At 48.2% G+C, this 24,444-nt stretch overlaps 1 protein-coding gene across 3 annotated transcripts in view; it reads left to right on the top strand.

Annotated features, from left to right (window-relative positions):
• Window positions 1-10,826: 10,826 nt before the first annotated feature.
• Window positions 10,827-24,444, top strand: part of CD151 (CD151 molecule (Raph blood group)) — a 33,861-nt gene continuing 20,243 nt past the window's right edge. Inside the window, exons 1-2 of one of the 3 annotated variants that reach the window (XM_080619941.1) lie at window positions 10,843-10,897; window positions 21,590-21,656. The gene's annotated coding sequence lies outside the window, so the exon portion shown is untranslated. Of the gene's footprint in view, window positions 10,898-21,589; window positions 21,657-24,444 lie in introns of all 3 variants that reach the window. The other 2 variants (XM_080619940.1, XM_080619943.1) reach the window with 2 other exon arrangements.

Raw genomic sequence — 24,444 nt, 5'->3', positions numbered from 1 at the left:
GGCACATGAGTGTGTCAGCAAGCGACGTGTGCCAACACTGCTTCATGAAACTGGGGTTCCTTTCAAGCAAGCCAAATCTAATGGTATCAGCTCTGCAGAGCCTTGGGGAAGCTGAAGCTTTTCCTCATCTGGGAATTTCAAGGCACTAAATGAGACCAAAATGTGCATATGATTTGCACTGTTCCATTTCCCAGCTCTGCATGCAGCCCTGGTCTCTGGAGGCCCCTGCTTCTTTGAGGGAATTTGGCTGGTCTCGGCTAATAGCACAAACTGGGCCTTCTGTCTTGAAAGGCCACTTTCCTGTAAAAGGATGAGATTTCTTTCTGGCAAAGGAATGACCTAGCAGCGAAGAGTGGAGGACACAGTAGGTGCTGTGTTAAACAGAATTTCAGTGTAAGAATAAAGAAATTACTTTAAATTTGGGCTAGTTATAGGTAGTGATCCATCGTCTCAAAGAGCAGCATCTCCTCTTGGTCCTCTAACAGCAAAGCCCAGCTGAAAGCCTGCCATGGTAAGCAGGAAAACCTCCATCAGCTCCTGTAAGAGGTGGATCAGCCACTGTATTTACAGCAAAATTTGGTTTGACTGGCCAATATTGTAGTTAACTGCTTCCATATGTGGATATAGTATGAACTGATAAGTGAGTCATCCCAAAGGCCTTCTTCACTTTGTTACCCTAATGGAATGTTACTGCCCCTCTCGTACTGTTTACAGAACACAGAGCAGTTGCCTTGGGACTCGCAGGCGCTGGCACGTGCTGCTGATTCATAACCTGTTGCAGGAGCTGCACTGTACATACTGGGGAGGGGTAATATACAGCCTGTTTTAAGGCTTAATGCTGCCAATTTCCTCCCATTCTCTTATAATTTCCTGAGGAAACCTCCAGCAATTAGGAACTGACAGCCTTGGTACTGCAAGATCCCACCCTTGACCACAGTGCTTTCAAATGTATCTGCGGTGGAAGCACAAGGCAGTTAGCCGACTGTGTGAAGTGTACCTAGCGCAGCTTTTTCTCTTGCAGTGACTTTGTGCAATAACCTCACTTTCTTTGTGAAGTGCCTGAGAAAGAGCAGGACAACCTATTCCTGTTGGGAAGAAGGGGCCTTCTAGTCATTAAGGAGTGAGGTAAAGCAGGGTGAGAGGAGGTGAAGTCTGAGTTAGGAACTGGCCCCAAGTGTGCACCTCTCAGCATAGCTACCATATTGCCTGGGCATGAAGCTCCTGGTGTTCTCTGGGTGTGCTGCTTTCTGTTCTGTAGTTCGGTTGCTCTTAAAGCCTTGTGGGATTAAGTGAGCTTTTTTGAAATGCCCTCTTGCCTTCCTTCTTTGAGCCTGTTTCCGATGGTGACTTTGACATTTTAGGTGCAAGATGTGATACTGCAGCTGTCAGGCAGTCCCCCAACCTTGCAGCATAAGGAAGGCCTGTATTTATCCACTGTCTTTCCTCTCTTGGGATAATGTTTGAATGTTTGTTTATTGCACAGATTTCTCTGGGAATATCCCATGCAGGAAAAGTGCTCTGAGTCACCTACAGATCATCAGTGCTACAAATAGTTTCCATGGTTCCTCCCAGTGCCCATTATTCCTGATGGGAAAGAGGAAGTCTTTCTCCAGAAGAGCAGGACTCCTGATTAAAAGGAATAGCTAAAAGTAATATGCTCCTGCTCAGCCCTTACTGCCAGCTGGCTGTGTTTCATGCTGTGTTTAACTACAGTAATGCCTTTCAGAGTCTGAGAATCAGAAAGCTAGAAGAGGTCCAGAAGAAACCAGGGCAACTGTGCTGCTGGTGGAATTGCTTGTATTCGCAAGAAGTAATGTTTGGGAAGGGAAGTCCTCTGTTTTTGGAAAACACCTGTAATCTGAAAATAGACATGACTTTTTGGCTCTGTCGCCAATGTGGGTGTAAAGGAACACAGCCTTTATTACCTGCTGAATAAGTTAAACCCACTACCTGAGTTGGGGGAGCTGCTGTCAATGATTCCTCTGCACCATGCTTCAGTTTCAGGTTAATAAGTAGTGGCAATAACTAAGAAATGGCATCTTTGGTCAGGGCACATCAGTAATGCTAACGTTTACCTACCCACGGCAGAAGGATTTGCGAAGTTGCTGCAGAAGGAAGAGAGCAGTACCCAGTCTGTTAACGTGGTTTGAACACACACCTCCCACACTACATAGAGAGCACATGAAAGACAAAGGTGTGAAATACAGCTGACACACAAATACAGGCCAGGCTGTATATTAGCTTTGTCATCAGCACTGTCATATTGCATTGGCAAGAACTACCACTTTTTTTTTTTTAATGTACAACCTTAAGCATGTTTTCTTAGTGTGCAAGCAGACTACGGGCAATAAAGAAATGCTGTCTTACAAATGGTTGTGTGGAGAGATTTTTTCCCAGGCACTGCAGGATTCAGCCTCAAGAGAGTTTGCTCGTTATGGCATGACCTCCCCTTCTTGCTGCTCAGGAAATGCTGAGAAGCCTGTCAGTCATGGTATCACAGTATCACAGTATGTTAGAGATTGGAAGGGACCTCAAAAGATCATCTAGTCCAATCCCCCTGCCGGAGCAGGAACACCTGGATAAGGTTACACAGGAATGTGTCCAGGCGGGTTTTGAATGTCTCCAGAGAAGGAGACTCCACAACCCCCCTGGGCAGCCTGTTCCAGTGTTCTGTCACCCTCACTGAGAAGAAGTTTCTTCTCAAGTTTAAGTGGAACCTCTTGTGTTCCAGTTTGTACCCATTACCCCTTGTCCTATCATTGTTTGCCATTGAGAAGAGCCTGGCTCCATCCTCGTGACACTCACCCTTTATATATTTATATACAGTAGTAAGGTCACCCCTCAGTCTCCTCTTCTCCAAACTATAGAGACCCAGCTCCCTCAGCCTTTCCTCATAAGGGAGATGCTCCACTCCCTTAATCATCTTTGTCGCCCTGCGCTGGACTCTCTCCAGCAGGTCCCTGTCCTTCTTGAACTGAGGGGCCCAGAACTGGACACAATATTCCAGATGCGGTCTCACGAGGGCAGAGTAGAGGGGAAGGAGGACCTCTCTCGACCTACTGACCACCCCCCTTCTAATACACCCCAGGATGCCATTGGCCTTCATGGTGGTACCAGTGGGAGATTTGTAAGTAGGAAGGAAGAGAGTTGATCAGGAACCCATGTCTTGGAGGCAGCACAGGAGCAATTCTTCCCCAGTCTTATCTTTTTTACCTCTTTCAAGCAGCCAGAATCCAGCTGACCATGGAAGACAGAACAAGAAGGAGAAAAAGAGGAGATGTCTATAGTGTTTTCAGAGGGGGCATGCTCTCACCTTGTAGTTTTTACTGAACTAAACATCTATTTTAATAATGCCCCGTGCAACCTTTTCACTAGAGTTAGGAATCTGGTTGTTTTAAACCCTTGTGGCCTGGAATGGCTCCAGCTGGATGTTTGTGCATTATGGAACTAATTTATTTTGTACAGAATAGTTATTTATTTTTTTTTTTTAGCAGGAACAGGATGGACTCTTGTTTCAACCATGACAAAGTGACACGGACTTTGAGCAGGTTGCACTTGGGACAACAGTAAGCACCAGGGTGGGTTTCGTTGCTAGAGGGTCTGTTGTCTCTCTGCACAGTATTTAAATGTCCTGTTGGAAGACCCAGGCACAGTCTAGAGGGGCATGTTGTTAGTTTTTAAACTTGTCTGGTACCAGATCCGAACAAGACCAAACTTTCCATAATACTCTTAACTTTACTACATCTCTGTTTTTGCCAGAATCTCTCCTGCCTCTGAAGGGAAGCCCTGGGAGCAGCACCCTTTGCTGCTGGAAACTGCAGTGTAAACAGAAAGCAAACAATGGGGATATCCTGAGCTTGTCTAAGGGAAGACACAAAATAGACTCCGCCTGGGGGCTTATTCCTGTGCCTATTGGCTGCAGTCTCTTAGTGGACAGGTGACTTTTTGCGCACAATTTGTAAGGTATTTTGGTATCACAAGAAAGTACTCTTCCTAAAGCCTGGGAAGCCTTATCCTGGCACGTGCAACAGTACAGCTGTGTACACAATCAGATCTAGGGGCAAAGGCAAGCAAACCAGCTGCTCTGATAAGCAGCCATGGTCCCACAAAGCTCTGCAGGCAGGCAAAGGGACCCCACTCTGCCTTGTGTTTCACTTACCCCTTTCATGTTAATGTGCTAAGGATAAGCATAACAGGATTAGCCTGACAGCACCTCTTTTAAAAGCCAGAAGAGGCCTGAAGAGAGATCATTAAGCCATAAGGTTAGGTTTAAAGCTTTCCCACAGAATAAATGCAGGAATTGCAAAAGTTTGCTATACTGTCGTCTTCTGCCGTTTTTATTCCAGCGGCCTGAACTCCAAGGGACCATTTGCATTTACACACATTTAATCAGTTCCTGCTATGGGGATCACGCAGTCTCTCACAGATCATTTTCCGTCCTGTTGTTATAAATGTGAGTCTCAGTAAAGGGCAGAGACTGGCTATTTGAAATGAATCAATTTATTAAGCAAGCAATAGTAAGCAAAACAGCGCTGGGCGGCCGGGGAGTCTCCGCTCCGCCAACGGCGCGCACCCCCTCCCGCAGGTTCTGTCCTTTTATATCTTTTTTCCTCCGGCGTACGTGTCCTTCTTGTTCTTATCTTCGCATGTGGGGCTTGTTGCTGGAGGCTGTATTCTATCTCTCGGTGGTCGCAGGGATGAAGATAAGCTGACTTTCGGCCTAGTTTCACTCGGTGGTCGTGGGGATGAAGATAAGCTGTCTTCCTCCTGACTTTTTACCTAGTTTCAACATATCTACTCAACACATCCCAGCTTCGGGATATCTTGTTTAAACACCAGATGCCTACGGTTACAATTCTGCATAAGCAGATACAGAGCTGTTACAGTTGGTTTTCTTTAAGCAATACTCTAAAGTTTACAAAAGTGTTCTAAATTTTTACAATATAATTCTCTCAAATTGTAAGACCAGTTTGATTGAACAGACTCCATTTATCACACTGTCACCTTCTTCTGTCTGCGTTTTCATACTTTTCACTTGTTAATTCCTCAGTGCATATATATATATAGACCAAGTACTTTAACTCCAAGTACGAAATGTATCTCATAGCTCATGCTATACACCTTTAATTGCTCTGTCCGGAGATCTCCTGGGCACCAACAGACCCACATTTTGACGGCTGAGAGCTTCACTAGCTCTCTGAGCCTCCATCAGTCTGCTCATTACTTATCTGGCTGTTTATGAGTCACTCGGAAATTTCAGTTGGCACAGCTACAGTAATCCGGATCCAGTCTCTTCAGGCCTGCAAGGCATGTTTTATATGCGTATCAGGCCATGTGGTTTAATAAGGCCCTGATCCTGCAAACACAAGTGTAGCTGTGCACTTCACAGTATCACAGTATCACAGTATCACAGTATCACAGTATGTTAGAGATTGGAAGGGACCTCAAAAGATCATCTAGTCCAATCCCCCTGCCAGAGCAGGAACACCTAGATGAGGTTACACAGGAATGTGTCCAGGCGGGTTTTGAATGTCTCCAGAGAAGGAGACTCCACAACCCCCCTGGGCAGCCTGTTCCAGTGTTCCGTCACCCTCACTGAGAAGAAGTTTCTTCTCAAGTTTAAGTGGAACCTCTTGTGTTCCAGTTTGTACCCATTACCCCTTGTCCTATCATTGTTTGCCACTGAGAAGAGCCTGGCTCCATCCTCATGACACTCCCCCTTTATATATTTATATACACTAATAAGGTCCCCCCTCAGTCTCCTCTTCTCCAAACTATAGAGCCCCAGCTCCCTCAGCCTTTCCTCATAAGGGAGATGCTCCACTCCCTTAATCATCTTAGTTGCCCTGTGCTGGACTCTCTCCAGCAGGTCCCTGTCCTTCTTGAACTGAGGGGCCCAGAACTGGACACAATATTCCAGATGCGGTCTCACCAGGGCAGAGTAGAGGGGAAGGAGGACCTCTCTCGACCTACTGACCACCCCCCTTCTAATACACCCCAGGATGCCATTGGCCTTCTTGGCCACAAGGGCACAGTGTTGGCTCATGGTCATCCTGCCGTCCACTAGGACCCCCAGGTCCCTCTCCCCTACACTGCTCTCTAACAGGTCGTTCCCCAACCTGTACTGGAACCTGGGGTTGTTCCTGCCCAGATGCAGGACTCTACACTTTCCCTTGTTATATTTCATCAAGTTTCTCCCTGCCCAACTCTCCAGCCTGTCCAGGTCCCGCTGGATGGCAGCACAGCCTTCTGGCGTGTCAGCCACTCCTCCCAGCTTAGTGTCATCAGCAAACTTGCTGACAGTACACTCAATTCCCTCATCTAAATCATTGATGAATATATTAAATAATACTGGTCCCAATACTGACCCTTGAGGCACTCCACTAGATACAGGCCTCCAACTGGACTCCGCCCCATAGACTACAACTCTCTGGCTTCTATCCTTCAGCCAGTTCACAGTCCACCTCACTACCTGATCATCCAGACCACACTTCCTCAATTTAGCTATGAGGATGCTGTGGGAGACTGTGTCAAATGCTTTGCTGAAGTCAAGTCAGACCACATCCACCGCTCTGCCATCATCCATCCACTGTGTTATTTCCTCATAAAAGGCTATGAGGTTGGTCAAGCATGACTTCCCCTTGGTAAAGCCATGTTGACTGCCCCTCATAACCCTCTTATCCTTGACATGCCTTAAGATGGCACCAAGGATAAGGTGTTCCATCACTTTCCCAGGGATGGAGGTGAGGCTGACCGGTCTATAGTTACCCGGGTCCTCCTTCTTGCCCTTTTGAAGACTGGAGTGACATTTGCTTTCCTCCAGTCCTCAGGCACCTCTCCCGTTTCCCAAGACTTGGTAAAGATGATGGAGAGTGGTCCAGCAATGACTTCCGCAAGTTCCCTCAGCACCCGTGGGTGCTTCCCATCTGGACCCATGGATTTATGGATGTCCAGATTGATCAACTGGTCTCTAACCCATTCCTCATCGACTAAGGCAAACTGCTCTGTTGACCTGACTCCATCTGAGGTCTCAGGAGTACAGGGCTCTTCAGGACTGCCTCCTGCAGAGTAGACTGAGACAAAGAAGGCATTCAATAACTCTGCCATCTCAGTATCTTCTGTCACCAGGGCACCCATCCCATTCACCAGTGGGCCAACCTTGCCTCTGGTGTTAGTTTTATCAGCTATGTATTTGAAAAAGCTCTTTCTGCTGTCCTTGACCCCTCTGGCCAGATTTAATTCTAAGGAGGCCTTAGCCATCCTAGCTGCCTTCCTACATCCTCTAGCAGCAGCCTTATATTCCTCCCGAATGGCCAGCCCCTCCTTCCATGACCTATAAACTCTCCTCTTCCACTTGAGCATACCCAGCAGTTCCTTATTTAGCCACGCAGGTCTCCTGGCCCTCTTCCTTGACTTCCTACGTGTCGGGATGCTCTGCTCTTGAGCTTGGAATAAGCAATTCTTGAATGTCAACCAACTATCTTGGGCCCCTTTACCTTCAAGCAGCCTTGCCCATGGGATTTCCCCTAGCAATTGCTTGAAAAGGCCAAAGTTTGCCCTGCTAAAGTCCAGGGTTGCAATTCTACTTGCTATTCTACTGGTCCTACCACACAAGATCCTGAATTCCACCATCTCGTGGTCGCTGCAACCAAGGCAGCCCTCAACCTTTACTTCTTCGACCAGACCCTCCTTGTTAGTGAGGATGAGATCCAGCAGCGCTCCTCTCCTGGTTGGCTGATCCACCATTTGCATGAGGAAGTTATCATCCATACACTGGAGGAACCTCCTGGACTGTGGCTGGGTTGCTGAGTAGTCCTTCCAGCAAACATCAGGGAAATTAAAATCCCCCACGACGACCACGTCCTGTGACTGTGAGGCCGCTCTCAGCTGCCTGTAGAAGGCCTCGTCAACTTCCTCACCCTGATCTGGTGGCCTGTAACAGACACCCACAACAGTATCGCCCCTGCCAGCCTGCCCCTTAATTCTCACCCACAGACTCTCAACTCGCTCGTCCCCTGTCCCTGGACAGAACTCAGTACATTGCAGCTGCTCTCGCACATAAAGAGCAACCCCACCACCCCGCCTGGCTGGCCTGTCTTTCCTGAAAAGGACATAGCCCTCCATGACTATATTCCAGTCATGCGAGCTGTCCCACCACGTCTCTGTAATTGCCACCAGATCATAATCTCCTGACTTAACACAGGTCTCCAACTCCTCCTGCTTATTTCCCATGCTGCACGCATTGGTGTACAGGCATTTCAAGGAGGGAGCTGAGCTCACCAATTTCACCCTAGGATTATAGGAGGCCTCCCAGTCTTCATCAATCCTAGAGTGCTGCCCCACTGGGGCAAGCCCAGTTACAACCCCGTCCCCCTTCGAATCTAGTTTAAAGCTCTCCAAATGAGCCCTGTTAATTCATGCCCCAGCATCCTTTTGCCTCTGTGAGTTAAACCTTTCCCACGTGCCATCATCCGGACTGGAGCCTTATAAAACCAGCTGTTATCAAAGAACCCAAAGCCCTGCCTGCAGCACCAGTCTCGTAGCCAATTGTTTACGGACTGAATTTTCCCATTCAGTCCCACATCATCACCGGAAGATGGAAGAACTGAGGAGAAGATCACTTGAGCCCCAGACTCTTTCACCATCCGCCCCAAGGCCCTGTAGTCTTTCTTCATCCCCCTCAGACTGCGGGAAGCAGCTTCCCCCCCACCTGTCTGGAAGACCAGCAGCGGGTAGTAGTCTGTCGGGTGCACCAGGCTGGGGAGCGCCTTGGTGATATCCCTGATCCGGGCTCCAGGCAGACTACACACTTCCCTATGATGAGGGTCAACTCTGCATATCGGGCCCTCTGTTCCTCTCAGAAGGGAATCGCCTACGACAATGACTTTTCTTTCTTTCTTGTCAGAGGCAGTCTTGAGGCGTGAAGTTGACCGCCTTTTCCTATGTGACCTTGTAGTCTGGCCTTGCACCACATCCTCACTTACCTCTCCATCAAGATCCAGGGCCTCAAACCTATTACTGAGGGGCACCTGGGGAAGCAGGGCAGGAAGGGAGGAAGGTTGCCCACGGTTCCGAACTGGAACTCGCTTCCAGCCCTCATCGTCTTTTTGGTCCCTTACCTCTGCGCGACAGCTACAGAGCAGGGGCTGTCTCGGGTCATCCCCCTCTGTCTGAGAGGACAGGGGTCCATCCCCTTTTGGGGGGTATCTCCCTGGAACCGTTCCTGCTGGCACGCCAGGGAGTTACTCCACCAGTCGATCTCCCTTTCACAGTCCCTGATGGTCCTCAGCGTCTCGACCTCCTCTTTAAGTTCTGCCACCAATCTAAGCAGATCTTCTACCTGCTCACACCTCACACAGGTGGAATGCTGGCCTCCCTCCCTCGGCAGCAGCAGGCTCTGGCACTCCCTGCAGCCAGAGACCTGAACAGCCACGGTTTGGGGCAGGGTCTCTGTCTGAGTTGCTACAGTCTCCTTACTGCAAGCTCTCCTTCTGGAGGCGACCATATTGGTCAGCAGTCTGGGACACCAGCAACAGAGTCCACAACACGACCTGCTTGTTCCTCCCTGCGCCTGGTGCGCAGCGACCGATCGCTGCCCTCCCAAAGGCTCTTTCAAGGTAAAATTAGTTTTTTCAAGGTAAACACATATCTCCAGTAAATATGTATTACTCCAGCCAAGGATGGGGAGGTGGGGGCCCTGTGGTGCAGCTCACCTTTACCTGCAGGCTTTCCCAAGCACATGGCTGCCACACAGGCAGTAGTTGTGCCTAACCATGCATACCTGCTGACCCAAACCTGACAAAGCGGGGAGGTTACGTTCTCTCCTGTTTGTACATGAAACCTCTGGATACAAGAAGGCAGCAGCTCAGTGTGGCTGGCTACCCAGGACTCTGCCAAGGAGGCCTGAGGCCTGGGATTGGCATGGTTTTGCATCCTAGCTCTGCCACAAACTCCCTGCAGGAAACCTCTCAGTGTCCAAGTGTGAGCTGGTCCCCTAAGGCTCTATTTAATCATTTGGCTCTCCAGGCGGTCTAAGCTACAGCAGAGGTAGGATCCCCATAGGCTGAGTGAGGAGGTCGGTTTCCTCAGTGGGAAGGGTGAAGTGGTTTTTGAGTTGGGCACAAGGGCAGGAGAGATTAAGTGTCCCAGTTGAGGTAAACACCCAGGAGGGCCTTTTCCGTCCCTCCCTGCTCACATCTTCTCTCTTCCCACACATCCCTAAAAAACCATTCTGCCAATGGGAGCAGACGAGAGTTCTTCTCCGAGACCAGTCCGTGTGCAGGGCTGTCGCTTCGCATGGATGTATTTGGGCTGAAGTTGAAATGAGGTAATGGAAAGATGAGGCAATGTGCCAGCCGGGGCTTGATCTTGATCTACTGGGAAACTCTTTAACAAGCAGGTCTCACGCCTGAAAAAACAAGAGAGAGAAAGAAAGAAGCTGCAGCTCGAGTTTGCAGTAATGTGTTGCCTGCAGCAACGGAAACCCCAGCGTGAGGCCTAGGTTAGTGGAGGTTGCCCTACCAGAGGCACGTTTGGCCGCCTTGCACAGCACCGGCAACACCAAGCGCCCCTCAAGCACGGCCGAATCCGCAGGCCGCGTAAACCCCCGCGTTTTGGGGAGCTCTGCTTTGAAGGAAGCGAAAAGAAACGAGGCCAGCCCCGGCCGAGCGGTGCGGGAGGACTCCGCTGCCGCAGGGAGGCGCCCCCGGGCGAGGCACCGCCCCGCGAGGTCGGGCGGTGGTGCCCGCTGGGTGTCCCGGGCTGGGCTGGGCGCTCCGCTCCGCCTTCCAGCCCTCCCTCTGCCGGCACCTTCCCTCCCTCCGTCCCTCGCAGCGCGGCAGGTCGGGGCGTGAGGAGGCGCGGAGCGCTCTGGTCCGGCAGGGCTCACCGCGGAGGGGTGAGGCGGGCGCCCCGAAATGGCGGCCTCCCGGGGAGGGCGGGAGGGAAGGCGGGTGGCCGTTGGTGAGGCATCGGGTCCTACCGTGGGGAAGCGGGGTGGGAGAAGCGGCTGGGTGTCGGCAGCCGTTCCCGGCCTGGAAGGGAGAGGAAAGGCGAAGCGCTGCCCGTGGGCCCCGTTGATGGCAGCGGGATCTGGCGCTCTCCTGCCCGCCGCTCCCTCGTGGCTGCGCCGCTGTGGCCCGCCTGTACCTGGCCGCGCTCACCAGAGGCCAGCTCTGTTGTAGCGCTGCTTTGCTTCCCCATCGGCGCCCAGTGGCGTTGTACGACTTTACAGGGGCTTGGCGTTGGCTTTGGCTTCTTTCGTTTTTCTTTTTTTCCTTAAGAAGTTTGTTAACCTGTTGCGAGAGGGGAGGTGTTTGCTGGTGTCAGAAGCTTAACACAGTCGAAGCATTAGGAAGGCTGTTCTGAATGTTTCCTTCATCTTGTGAAACGATATGTATCTTCCCCTGCCTTTTGTTTAGTTGAGTCTCACTGTTGTAAGAGTTGTCATTTACGTTGGGCTCATAGGACTGTTGGAGGTGGAGGAGGGGGTGAACGAGCCCTTGTTTACCGCACAGTCTAGGCGATGTTCCATTGCTTTCATTTTGTGGAAGCTGAGTCAGATAGGAAGCTGGTGGCGATGGGTTATTGTTGCTTGCCATGAGGGCTTTCCCAGTAGCCTTTGTCCCATGTTATCTCATGAAGAATGTAAACTGCTGTAAATTTGGAAACATCCTGGCTCTTTCTGAGGGCTTTTGTAATCAATCTGTTGCAGTATCCTGTTGAATTCTAGCAATGACGTATCTTTACTTCAGGCTACTCTACAGCATCCCTTAAGTTGTGCTGTTTCACTTCCTTTGTCTCCCTGCAGCACTTTCTGGCTTGCTCTGAGAGTTCTCCTGGTGTCTGCGAGCACAAGGGTTGATTAAAATGGCATCACCCATCAGAGGTAATGCCCAGTGGTGGCCATTTTGTTGAAACAGTTTTAAAACAAGTCCCTTTTGCCAGAATGTATTTCGTTTGCCATCTGCGAGGCCATTCATTGCCTAGGTTCCTAGGGAAGCTTTTGGTGTGATGGCGTATCTACCACCTGGTATTGTTGAGGCTGGACAGCCTCTTGGCATGTCACCAGCCAGACAAAGATCCATCCCATCCTCCTGCTACCAAAGATGACTGCCTGTGTTGGAGAGAGCAGAGCATCTGTCTCTTCAGAGCTGCTGCTGAGCTCAACAGAAACTAGAAAAGCTGATGCAAAAATTTCCATTTATTTAGATCCTCTGATTTGTGTGCCTAGGACAGGCAGTTCCCAATCAGCAAACTGCTGGAAACTGGGTAGTGTTTGAGGCAGCATCACTTATGCTTTACCTGAAGTATCTGCTGACAGGTCTCCGTCAAAGGTGTAACGCTGGCTTGCATAGTTGGGTCTAGGCTCTGGTTTCCTACAGCTGCTCTTAGGTGCCAGTATGTTGACTCAAATGTCCTTGGTGAAAGCTTGGGCTGTGAGTCGGAGGAGTTGGCAGCTTTTGAGCTCCTCCATGTCACTGTTCTGAGATCACATCCTTGCTCTGTAGTTTGGTGATGATGTTCAAGTACCTGACCTGGATGTATTTCTGTCCTTCTGCTGTATTTCTGCAAAAAATATATTTTATTCCGAAGTGCCACGTATATTGGTTGGCCTGTGTCTTATTTAAATAATGGCTTACCTTTCTGTGGAGTCTTTCTGCAGTGGAGGAGAATGACTCCCCCAGTTGCCTGGTAAAAGTCCTGGCAGTCCCTGCTGTATTTTGATTGCAGTAAACCATAAGAACATGCCTTTTCTGTGTGCTTGAGATGATGTCCCGTCTATGACATCTCATTTTACTTGAGAGCTGAGGTGGTTACGTTTTGTGGGAGCTTAACACTCAAGTCTTCTTTCTCTTCTCTCAAGGCAGGTGTAGAGCAGAGCACTAAGAGGAACTTCAACAGCCCAGATGGGGCTGTGCCTTTCCTTTTGGATCTAATATGAAAGTCATCTTCTGAATAAGCAAGGATACTAGCCCAAGAAGATTTTTTTCTCAAATGATTTAGCTCCCCAGGCCTCTTGTGCAGTCTTATACCCGTTTGGAAGTGGGCAGGACTTGGAGGCTTCTCTTCAAGCTCAATAAGGCACACACAGCCAAAATCTTGGCTCTGTGAAGGCTGTTTTTCAGTGTTGCCTCTAAAAGTTTGTGTTGATGGGTGTGAGAGATTCTTCAGCAAGGGGGTGGAAGAAATCTGCTTGTATTCCCCTGTCAAGCAAAACTGCTAGGTGGGAGTGGCTGATGGAGTGCTATTTATCCCTGTTAGGAAGTTTCCAGCAGGCATATTGTGTTATTCCCAGCTAATAGAAGTTGCAGCACAACTCTAGCTGTTCCAGTTGCACGTACACAGACCAGGCAACAACTCCTTTGCTACTGAGACAGCCCTGAAGGGGTTGCCTGATGAGCTCTGTCTCCTCTAGTTGGGTCATCCCACAGGTAAATTCTCTTGTTGCTTCTATGAAGTTTGGCTTCTGCTCTAAGGAATGTGGTGCGCTACTTATTTTGTAGAGGAGAGAATATGTATTTACATAGAATAATAGAATACTTAGGATTGGAAGGGGCCTTGAGATCCTTAAGATGATCTAGTTCCAACCCCCCTTCCATGGGCAGGAGCGCCTCACGTTAGACCATGTTGCCAAGGCTCTGTCCAACCTGGCCTTGAACACTGCCAGGGGGAGCCTGTTCCTGTGCCTCACCACCCTCACGGTATTTGTACATGTAACATCTTTGTCACCATGTATACCTGTATGTGGCAAACTATCCTGCCTGATGTTTCCAGATGATTTGGTCACTTATCAAGTAATCATGCTGTCTGCTTTTCTTGTGCCTTCTGTTTAAGACAGAAGTTTAGAAAGATAAAGGTGGATGGACTGACTCTGAAAAACAAAGGAGCAGCTTTACTTTTTAATTTCCTAGTCTACTACTGCCATCCCCAGAGGCATCATCAGTCTTGCTCTTGAAACCTCCTGAGAAAATGCTCTCCTACTCCCCATCTCTACTCTCTGCTTCTGGGCTCAACACTAGGTTATCTCCAGCTGTCCTTGAGCATGTGAACTGACAGCTGAAGTCACAGAAAGCCTGAGGGAGGGTGACTCCTGGAAGTTAAAGCTTGTGTTAGTTTCCCTGGCTGTGAGGGACAGACAAAAACCTTCCACATCCTGAAGGTGAAGACCAGGTCTCCTTTTGTCTCACTTGTTCATCCTGCCTTTCAGACGCTGGATGTGATTTTCCTTTTGCCACAGTAAAGCCAAAATGAAATGAACAGTGTAACTGTAAAGTCGCCTCATTTCCCCATTCTTCTTTTGCATGTGCCTTTTGGCAGAGTGTTCGCGCAGGACAGTGACCATCTTCCCAATCTGTAAGATAGGCGCTTTTCTTTGCCACCCCATGCCTGAAGCCAGGATGTGGAGGAAGAAGTGAGGAATGTCAGAGCTGCAGGATGGAGTTGAGCTGTTTTGTCAGTTCTGCAGAGAGCACCTTGTAATAGCCCTCTCCATGGCACAAAACCCATTCACTGACAGGCCTTCTTGGCAAGGATCATCACTGTAATAGCAGCACTACTGATGGGCATCTCTCTCGCCAGTGCTGTGCTCTATCCTGCCTGCCAGACTCCTCTGCTTGTGATCTCAGCCGCCTGGCATCCTGGGGAATGAATTCAGTGAGTCCTATTAGTCCTGCATCCTGGCTGCTGCACAGTAATAAAACTCTTGACAGAATGATCAAGAGGATAATGACTGTTTTGCACTCCTGGCCTTGCATGGCAGAGCAAGAGGTGTGGTTTGGGGTCCGGGCCACATTTGGGTATGACCAGGTTGGTCTGTGTTTCTAAGTTAAGTTCTCTTGCTGGTTAGGTGGTCAGGGCTCTCCAGTCTGAGGCTAGAAAAGCGCTGTACAGCTCTGTAAGTGCATTTCAGGCAGTAGTGCAATAAGCTCAACATGGGCGTGAAAGTGTAGCCAGCTCCTTAGAAGGATGCAATTGTGAGTAGCTGCCATGACATGCCAGCTTCAACTTTATGGAGTTATTGATATATATATATATATATAAAATGTATGGGGTTTATGTATAGTTTTGATCCCAGCAGTGCTGGGCACTGTTGGAGGCAGGATACTGGTCTAGTGGGATAAGAAAGGACATCAGGAATTACGTTCAGTGGAGGTTAAGTGAGGGTACTTGGCAGCTGTTTAAATTCATTTGAGTGTTGACCCACAGCCACTGTCAGCACGGTACAGCCAAGCAAATGCAGTTTTAATCATGCAGGGAGTTGCACAGTGTGTATTGCCTGAATCCATGTAGGCTGCCGGGTAGTCACTTTTCTGCCTGCTGAGCATGGGTGTAATAGGTGAGTGCATCTGAGTGAGGGAGCATGGAGGATGTTGGATGTGACAGGGCCTCTTAAGAGGATTGGAAATGAGACGTTTGGGAGGTGCAAGAGGGAATGTTGCTCAGACCCACAGGTTGTTCCTGGCAGCAGTAATGAGGTTTTGTAAGCTAAAACTCTGCTGCCAGAAATGGGTGACGTAAAATGGTTAGCACTTACTGTTGTTTCTTATCTATTTCTGGTACCAGATCTGAATGCAAAAGGAACAAAGTTCACTTTTCCAATACAGGTTCTCTTTCCTTTTATAGGAAAGAGAACAGAGCAGCCGGAAGCTGTTTTTAAATAGAGCAATGGGGAGCTCTGGCAGTGGAAAGCTGTGTGGCTCTAAGTGCCTATGCTTCAGTGGAGTTTGTCCCTGTAACCGCAGAGTGGAAGATGCACGCTTCTAAGAAGCTGTGGAGTTGGGCTGAAATCTGCAGCATGTTTCCCAGATGTCTTTGCCACTGTAAGAGAGGGACAGGTTGAGAGGAAGAAACACATTCAGGAGATGCTGTGGAAGAAAAATCTGGCTGTGGCCAACTGCACAAATGGGTAAGGTGAAAGCATGTCTGATACCTTGCTCTGGAACACAGCTGCCCCAATGGGGGAGAAGTAGACATGGGGAAGACCAAGCGCATAATGACTGTTATGTACTCGTGGTGTTGCATGGCAGGGCAAGAGGTGTAATTTTGGGTCTGGGCCACATTTGGGTATGACCAGGTTGGGCCGTGTCTCTAGCTAAATTCTCTTGCTGGTTGGGTGGTCAGGGCTCTCCAGACTGAGCTAGAAAAGTGCTGTACAGCTCCGTAAGTGCATTTCAGGCAGTAGTGCAATAAGCTCAACATGGGCGTGAAAGTGTAGCCAACCTCTCTGTAAAAGGATGTAAGCATGAGTAGCTGCTAGTGGGGGCAAGGTACTAGTCTAGTGGGGGAAGGAGGGGCAGTCAGGAGTTAGCTCTGTAGAGGTTAATGGAGGTGTCATTGGCAACTCTTTAAATTCAAGGGTGTGATTTACCGCATGGCTGGAGTATAAATGACAGATTTTGTGGCTCCTTCACGAATGAAATCTAGTCAAAATTAGGACCAGGAGTGGTTTGAGGTAGGAGCTTCTGGGGGAGAGGTTTTGTTTTGTGTGAAGTGGCTCATGTTTGAGCATTGCTGGCCTGTTATCTGCCAGAGCAACAGTCATTATGCCTGAGTGGTTGTGTTTTCAGCGAGCACTCGGATCCTCAGTGATCACCACACTGTAACAGTAAAGAAGATAAAGTGGAAGGATGGTTTCGGTCAAATTTATACACTAACAAAGCCACCTGGCAGATGCTAGCCATGCTGGCATTTCTGGCATGACAACCAGTGAGCAGGACTTCTGGAGTTCTGGACAAGGCAGTTGTGAGTCATGACTTGTGAATGTCAGTATTTCTTCCTAGCTTTGGTAGAATCCAGAAGGGAGGAATTCATATCCCATATCTCCCCCAGCCATTGCCCTGGAGACAAAGGGGATTTGTTATATTTCTCCATGGCTGCACACAGAGCAGGGAGGTGATGAGGAGCAGTGTGTGCAGTCCAGCAGCATACGGCAAGCATAGAAGCTGGGTACACAGACGTGTATGGCAAGCACTGCCCTGGAGCTGCCAGCTGTGGAGCAGGAATGGATCTTGTGTTTATGTGTCAAGTATTGTGCACAAGGAACATGTGTATGGGAAAGTGTTGGTCTTCAAGTTTGTGGGTTTGGCTGTTGTAGCATGGAAGGGATGAGTCCAGTCCTGTGTGGAAGTACAACTTGCTGAGTTGAGCTCCCAGCAAGCTGGAAGCTCTGATTAGTTGCAGGTCCCCAGCTGCTATATGGACTAGCACTCTTCCATCTTTGCATAGATGAGAGGTCTGCCAGAGGTGAGATAAGAAATTTGATGTGGTCTCTGATTTACCTTTTCTACTCAGAGGGGTTCTGGAAGAACAAATTTCCAGTTACTGGCAGGACCTCTTTCTGTGTTTGGGGAGGAGGAGCTGTCAGTCTGGTTTCTGTGCCTTTGAGTCCCAATTTGCTGGTTTTTCTCTCCTCCCAAGCAGGGAAAGAGTACAAGCATCCTATCAAGCTGCTCTGCTGTGAGTTGGGAATGAAGCTGTGCTCAGCCTCAGGAATGGGCTCTGGAGAGCCTAACAAAAGCCTGCTCTGTCCATTTTGTGCTCTCCAGGGCTTACCTCTGATGTATGCACATATGCCACTGCAGTGACAAGTTTTCCGAGTGGCAGGAAGGTAGCCCTGAGTGGTCAGGGCTACCTGCATCTGATGTCAGTAATGGGAAGATTATTTTCTGTGCCATTTTATTCTGTTTATTCCCTGGTTACTTCCAGCATGAATTTTAGAGTTTTGTCTAAGTTCTTCAAAGCATGAAGTGACTTCTATTTTCTGGGTTCCTGTATCCCTTGATATACTACAGGGACCTAATTTTCACAGTGGGCATCTAGTACTGACCTAAACTCAGGTCAAAGTGAAGGTATTTACCCAGTTTCTTCAGAATTTTTACTTTGTTGCTCCTAGATTTTCTCTGAATATATTTTACTTTTAATGTTTAAGGACTTTACTTAAGTGTCTTAAATAACCTACAACTGAGCTATGCTGTGGACTGCTTTTCTCCTCCTGCTTACTAATGGCATGGGCTGCATTGAGAGATGGATAGTAAGTCTGCCCAATGTCGAATGTTTGCCATGTTCCTGCCTCTACAGCTGGGAGGAAAATTCTCTGCTGCTTTCTGCTGAGCTCAAAGAAGTACTCTCTGAACTCTGAGTATGTGCCAGTAACATTTGGAGAGGCTTCTAAGGGAAAAAGTATGTAGTTTCTCCCATCTCCTGAAGTCTTCTTGAGTATTCCTGGTATTTGAAGGTTAATCCAGGGTGTTCCAGGATTGTAGAATGGAGTACTTTTAGCCTTGAAAATTTTAACCTTTAAAATAACAGGCCATCAGATGAATTGATATGGTCTTGGCTTGAAAATTGACCTGTAAATCAGGTGGAGGGGGGAATTAAGTTTCAAACTCCTTTTAAGCTTTCCTTTAATGAAGCTTCTTCATATAGGGCTACGGTAACCTGAGGGTGGGTTGGTAGAGAAATCCCCTGCAGGATTTCCCGGCTTCGTTTGAAGTCCAGCTGGTCTGTGCTGGCATCTGTTAGAGCAACCTTTTTCCAGTTACTTGTGCGTGCCAGCTCTAAATGAAGTGGATGATATGCTGAGACAGCCTTGCCAAAGTTTCTGTCCTGATTATAGCTCTGTACCCTTCATGGAGAGCTGCTCTTTGCCTGTGTGTTCATTTGAAGTCATGAGGAGGAGCCAAGCAAGCCCCGCTCCTGGTGCAGATCTGTGTACAAATCAGCAAAGAGAGGTGTGTCAGAGAAGTGGTTGATGGCTTAGGGATTTCTTTAGAGCTTGTTGGCATGTGCTCTGGGGTCAGGGGCTTCTTTTTATCTGCCTGCCCCCTGCCTTGGAGAAGGGCCAGCAAGTAATTGCCTTGAGGACAGCCCTTGCCTCCTCGTTTATTCACATGCTGGTGCCTCCCTGGAAAGTTTGCAGCCTGGTCTAAAAACAGCTGCGTAAATGGTTTTGGTGAAGTCATTAAAACCTGCTACACAAGAGCAGGCGGAAGGGGGGAGGAATGTTTTATTTTTGGCTGGGGGTTGTTTAATTTTTACTGGAAGAATGGGCCTTTTCAAGGCAGCCTTGATCAGCATGGATTGAGCATTGTCTGCGGCATTGCTCCTATAGCAACAGGAGAGAGACAGCTCCTATGAACTTGGACTTACAGATCTGGGAAATGAAATGTCATTTAATTTGCCCTTGACTTTGCTTGATATTTGATCTGAGGCTAGTAAAGTGTTTTTAGCTCTGGAGAGGAATATAGCTCCTCAAAGCATTCAATGATCGCTCTGAAACACCCTAGGACACACGGATGTTGGGGATATATAAGGAGCAATGGTCAGAAGAGACTTCTTGGCCATTCCTGGCGCTGCTGTTAGCAAAGTGGGTAATTCCAGGTGGGAGAGTGTTCCTGTGTGAGGTGGCTGTCCTGGATAGGAAGGGAGGCTCTGGAGGATGTCACTGGTATCTCTCTAGCTGCCATGCTAGAGTGCGAGCTGCTGTCACCCCATCCTGTGGCTGCATGATGTTCTCTTTTCTTCAGTGCGCTGGGGCGCTGCAGAGTACGTTGCCCTGTTCCTATGACTGCAGGTATTGGTTCTGACACGAGAGATTTTCTCTGGCATGGCTGACACCAGTCGTGAGCTAATCAGCAACATGGCTGAAGTGATAATACTGTTTCCACTCTTAAATCCCTTCTCAGCTGCTTTAAAATATGATCTTTGTGACAGGCTACCTGAGAGAGATTCGTAGGCTAGCTCTGGGGTCTTTTGCTTTGCTTGTTTACACCACAGAAAGTGTGAACAGGAACAGACTACTCAAAGCAAAACAAGTTTTGTATAAAAGCTAAAGCTGGTGACAGCTTATTGTGCACTTCTTGCTTTGTGCTGTCTGCAGTCAAATGTCTCGGGCACGGCAGGGCAGTGCTAACAAGTGGCTTGAAAACTGCATTTTACAGCTTTGTGCTCTGCAATGTCTTCCAGAGGACAGAACAGTTTGGCAGATGAAGGATGGATGTTGAGATGTGAGGAGAGCAAATCTACCCCTTTTCTCTGCTAGGAGAGTCACTTGATTTCTCTCTGCTCCTATTATAACATGCCACCTTTTTTTCTTCCTTGGGATGCTTTGTGGAGGCAAAGGGTCTTTCAGGCAGTGAGATTATAGAACATTGTCACTGGGAGGCTAGAAATGTACCCTGTGGTGACAAACCAGCTGCCTGCCTTCTCTTCCACTACTGCTGCATGTATTTTTTTGACAGTGAGGTTTCAAGTCCCGCAATTCATTTGTGAGCTTGGTGAGGTTGAGGTGATGGCCTGCCATGTGATGTGCACCTGATGCTGGGGATAGGTAGGAAATCTGCCCACTTTCAGCTTGTCACTTTTTCACTGCAGGGACTTGTAGGGAATGAAACGGAAAGTACCTCTGCAGTGAGACTGCAGCCAAACTTTGAGTGACTGTGCACTAACTACAGCACAGCTTGTGTTCTTAGGTTAGTGTTTGCCCTGAGCTCAAACTGCTGTGTAAAAACCCAGCTATTTGTAGAGAGTGAACAAACGGTTATCATTGCTGTGTTATTTGGAGAGTGCTTTAAATTCATGTAACAGAATTGCCTGAATAGGCTTTGGCGGGGCTGCGGGGATTTTTAGTGCTTTTTGGCTTGGTCCTAGTACTGGCATGGCTATTGGGCAGGGAGGTTTTGTGGGCAGTCCCTGAAAACACTGAGGGCCCAGCAGCTTTGCTGAGAATGAATGTAATGATTAGGAAGGGATCAGGCAGAAAGCTGATTCTGCCCAAAGTGTTTTGTTCAGAAATGTGGATGAATGCTGCTGGTAAGTTCTCCAGGGCAGACAAAGCCCTGTGTAAAAAAAAAAAACAACAAAACAAAACCAAACCAAACCCACACAAAACCACAAACGAAACAAAAATGCCGAGAGACCCCGCAGTGCCCGTGAACAGAGATGGGAAAATAGAATTTAAACTACCAATGGAAGGCTGCAGTGAAGAGTTTGTCTTGCCTGTGGGCTAACCCTGACCTATCTGAACTATTGTTCCTTGCCATGGCAAACCCTCATTGCTGTGAGCTCTCTGCAAACACACACCAGGCACTGATTTCTCGTGCTATGAGTGGGAGAAAAAGAGACAGTTATTGTTCCTCTCCTCGGCTCAATGACTAGTGAAGTGCCTCCTGTGTATAAATAGTGTAAAGTGCTTTGGGATCCTTCAGGATAAAGGAGGCCTTATGAAATACAAGAGCATGTTGTTTGACACAGAAAGAGTTCCTGTTGGTTGCACAGTGCATGCCCATCTCTGGTCTGCTTTCCACTTCAGATGAAGACTGGGTGCTTGGAGAGGCCGCTTACTTCCCTGATTATCAACTTCTGGGAGCGGCAGACGGGGGCTTTCTGCTCTCTGGATGTGGCTGGATGTATATGTTTTGTGTGGACCAGAAAGCCCTATGAAGGGTTTTTGTTTGCTTTGTAGTGGAATGGTGCTGGAGCACAGACACACGCAGCCCCAGGCATGCTTGATCACTCTTTCTCTCTCATGCTTTCTTTTTCTGAATGGTTGTAAAATTGGTTTTACACTAAGGTCCCTTTTATCCCCAAGGATCCTGAGGCCAGCCATCACCTTGCCCAGGTTTGACTAACCTCCTCATAAAACATTTAGTTCACAGGTAAGTGTCCAGTAAATCCTTGCTGAGTTTGAAATATACGTTTGCTGTTATTTATGCTTCAGTAAGCCCCTCCCCTAAGAAGTAAATAGTCTTGAAAAACATGAGTGGAAGTGCTAAGTGCTCTTCTCCTGAGAGACAGGTCTTTTCTCGAAGAGCAGGTGGCTCCTCAGGTGTGTTAGGCACACAGTTCTGTGCTGGATACCTGCCTCTCATCAAAATTAACAGGAGTTAAGGGTCTTCATCTCTTTTGAGGGGTCTATTCAAAACACAGCAGCTCAAACCAGGGTAGAAGAAAGGAGGGATTTGGCAAGTGTTCTGAGGGGTGACAGCAGGACTGTGACACTCGTGTGGAGGTGATGCCTAGACCAAGAGAATGTTGAGGCAAGATCTTCCCAAACTCCCAGGCTGGGATCTTGCTTAACTTAAGTTCTTCAGGAAGGTTTCATCCTATTTGAGACATAGAGCCAAGTGGGGTCTGCCAGAGATCTTCAAGAGATCTTAGTACTTCTTGAATGTAGCTGGCTTTCCAGGTTGTCTCCACCTCTCCCAGAACCACTGTGCACATTGCTAGTAGGAGCAGGTGATGTGGCTCTAAAGTACTGCTTTGTATTTCTCACTTCTCAGCAGCCCCTAAAAGGCTCAGGGTGAGATCCTTTTGTGCTAGGCACTGTACAGTCAAGGAAGATGACTCCATGCCCTCAGGAGCATTTAATCAGTTTAGACAACAGGCAGGAGATAAAGGCAGTTTCCAAACTGTGGTCTGGGAAATCTCATTCAGCAGTGCCAAATGAGTTCAGCTTCCATGTGAAGGTCAGGGAGAAGGGTTTTGGACAAAAATCTGTTCTGTGTGCCTGCTACGCACACAACTATAAATGACAATTCCTGAGAAGGAGCCTTCTTTGCCTCACTGGGTGTCTGGTTTGTGTCTTGCCTTCGCCCCAGCTCTAGAGGCACAAGTACTTTGACTTTCCAGCACATTCCAGCATGCTGAGGTGGAAAGCTTTGCATCCTGGATGGGCTTTCTCTTCTGGAAGGACAGGACTGTGGGAGCAGCATGAAGCAGATGGATAAATGGGAGGGTACAGAGGCTGCTCAAGAAGAGTTTAGGCCCAGCCTTGGGGCTGAAGGTGCTTCAGACCTATTGCGTGCTTTGCAGGTGACCGCACTGCCTGTGCCTTCCCTCCTCTTCCCAGTTTCTCAGAAAACTCCGTTGTCTGATCCTTAATTAATGATTCCAGGATTGTGTTTAGCCTGTTTCTCAGTGGCTCAAGTGTTGGGATTTCCACTGTTTCTCTCAAGAGATGTTTTTGTGGACTAGAGGCTACATAGTATGTGAATCAACAAGTTTCTAGCTCTTTTCATAGAGAATGGAAGCAGGGGTAATCCAAGCTGATTATAAATGAAGGTGTATCTCCCATACTATGCTCTGTAAAGGCCTGCAGGAGCCTCCCTTTGAAAGTAATAGGAAGTTAATGAGTTCATGAATTATGTTAAATTTGATCTGCTAATTAGAAGTAACTTTCTCTTCCTGGTGGCTTGCAAGTACCTCATTATGCCACGCAGGCAAGTCGGGAAGTATTACTGCTTCTATACCCTGCTATGGACAATCGATAAGAAAGTTAGTGTCAGGGTGTAGCTCAAAGGATCATTAAATTCTGTATCCAAACAGGTTAGGGAGGAAGAATGCTTTTCTCTTACCCTTTGCATTCTGCTGCCCACAATGCCAATGGAAGCATTGCAGGGAAAATTGAACCTGCCTGCTGTGGGATGAAGGTGGGATGGCTGAGGATGTGGTGGTACAAATGATTGCAAAAAATTTGGGACCCTCTATTGTAGAAAAGCAGGGGACAGAGGGGATGCTAGAGGCCATTTTCCCATACAGCAGCCTTATGCAGTGTAGTTGCCTCCACTGAAATGCCTGGGTTGAGATCAGTGATGAATGGTGTCCCTCAGGGGTCCATACTTGTCCATCAGTGACATGGACAGGGGGATCAAGCACACCTTCAGAAAGTTTGCAGATGACACCAAGCTAAGTGGTGTGGCTGACACATCTGAGGGCCTCTCTGTTCTGCTCTGGTGAGACTGCACCTGAAGCACTGCATCCAGCTATGGAGTCCTCAGTATAAGAAAGACATGGACATGTTTGAGCAGGTCCAGAGGAGGACCATGAAAATGATCAGAGAGAGGGAACACCTCTCTTAGGAGTAACGGCTGAGAAAGCTGAGGTTGTTCAGCCTGGAGAAGAGAAGGCTTCAGAGAGATCTTACTGTGGCCTTTCAATAATTGGAAGGGACTTCTAAGAAAGATGGGGACAGACTTTTTAGTACGGCCTGTAGTGACAGGAAAAAAGGTAATGGATTTAAACTAAAAGAGGGCAGATTCATACTAGATTTAGGGAAGAAGTTTTTACAATGAGGGTGATGAAACATGAACAGCTTGCCCAGAGAGGTGGTAGATGCCACATCCCTGGAAACATTCAAGGGCAGGCTGGACAGGACTCTGAGCAACCTGATGTAGTTGAAGATGTCTGTGGTCATTGCAGAGGGTCAGACTGGATAATTTTCAGAGGTCCCCTCCAACCCAAACCATTCTAAGACTCTTTATGATAAATGTAGTAAGGCTGTAGAGAAATAACTCCTGTTCAGTTCCCACTCACTTTGCTGTGGCTTTTTGCTTATCTGAGGGAGGTACTGTGTGTTTACACTGCGATGTTGAAGCTTGCTCTAGAGGGGCTGGCAGTGGCAGGTGAATTCAGGGAAGCTGTTTTCCAGCAGTGCCTGCCATGGTG

This window comes from Psittacula echo (genome assembly GCF_963264785.1).
Source record: "Psittacula echo genome assembly, chromosome: 5".
Classification (NCBI taxonomy): Eukaryota; Metazoa; Chordata; class Aves; order Psittaciformes; family Psittacidae; genus Psittacula; species Psittacula echo.
This window is presented reverse-complemented; position numbering and strand designations above follow the sequence as displayed.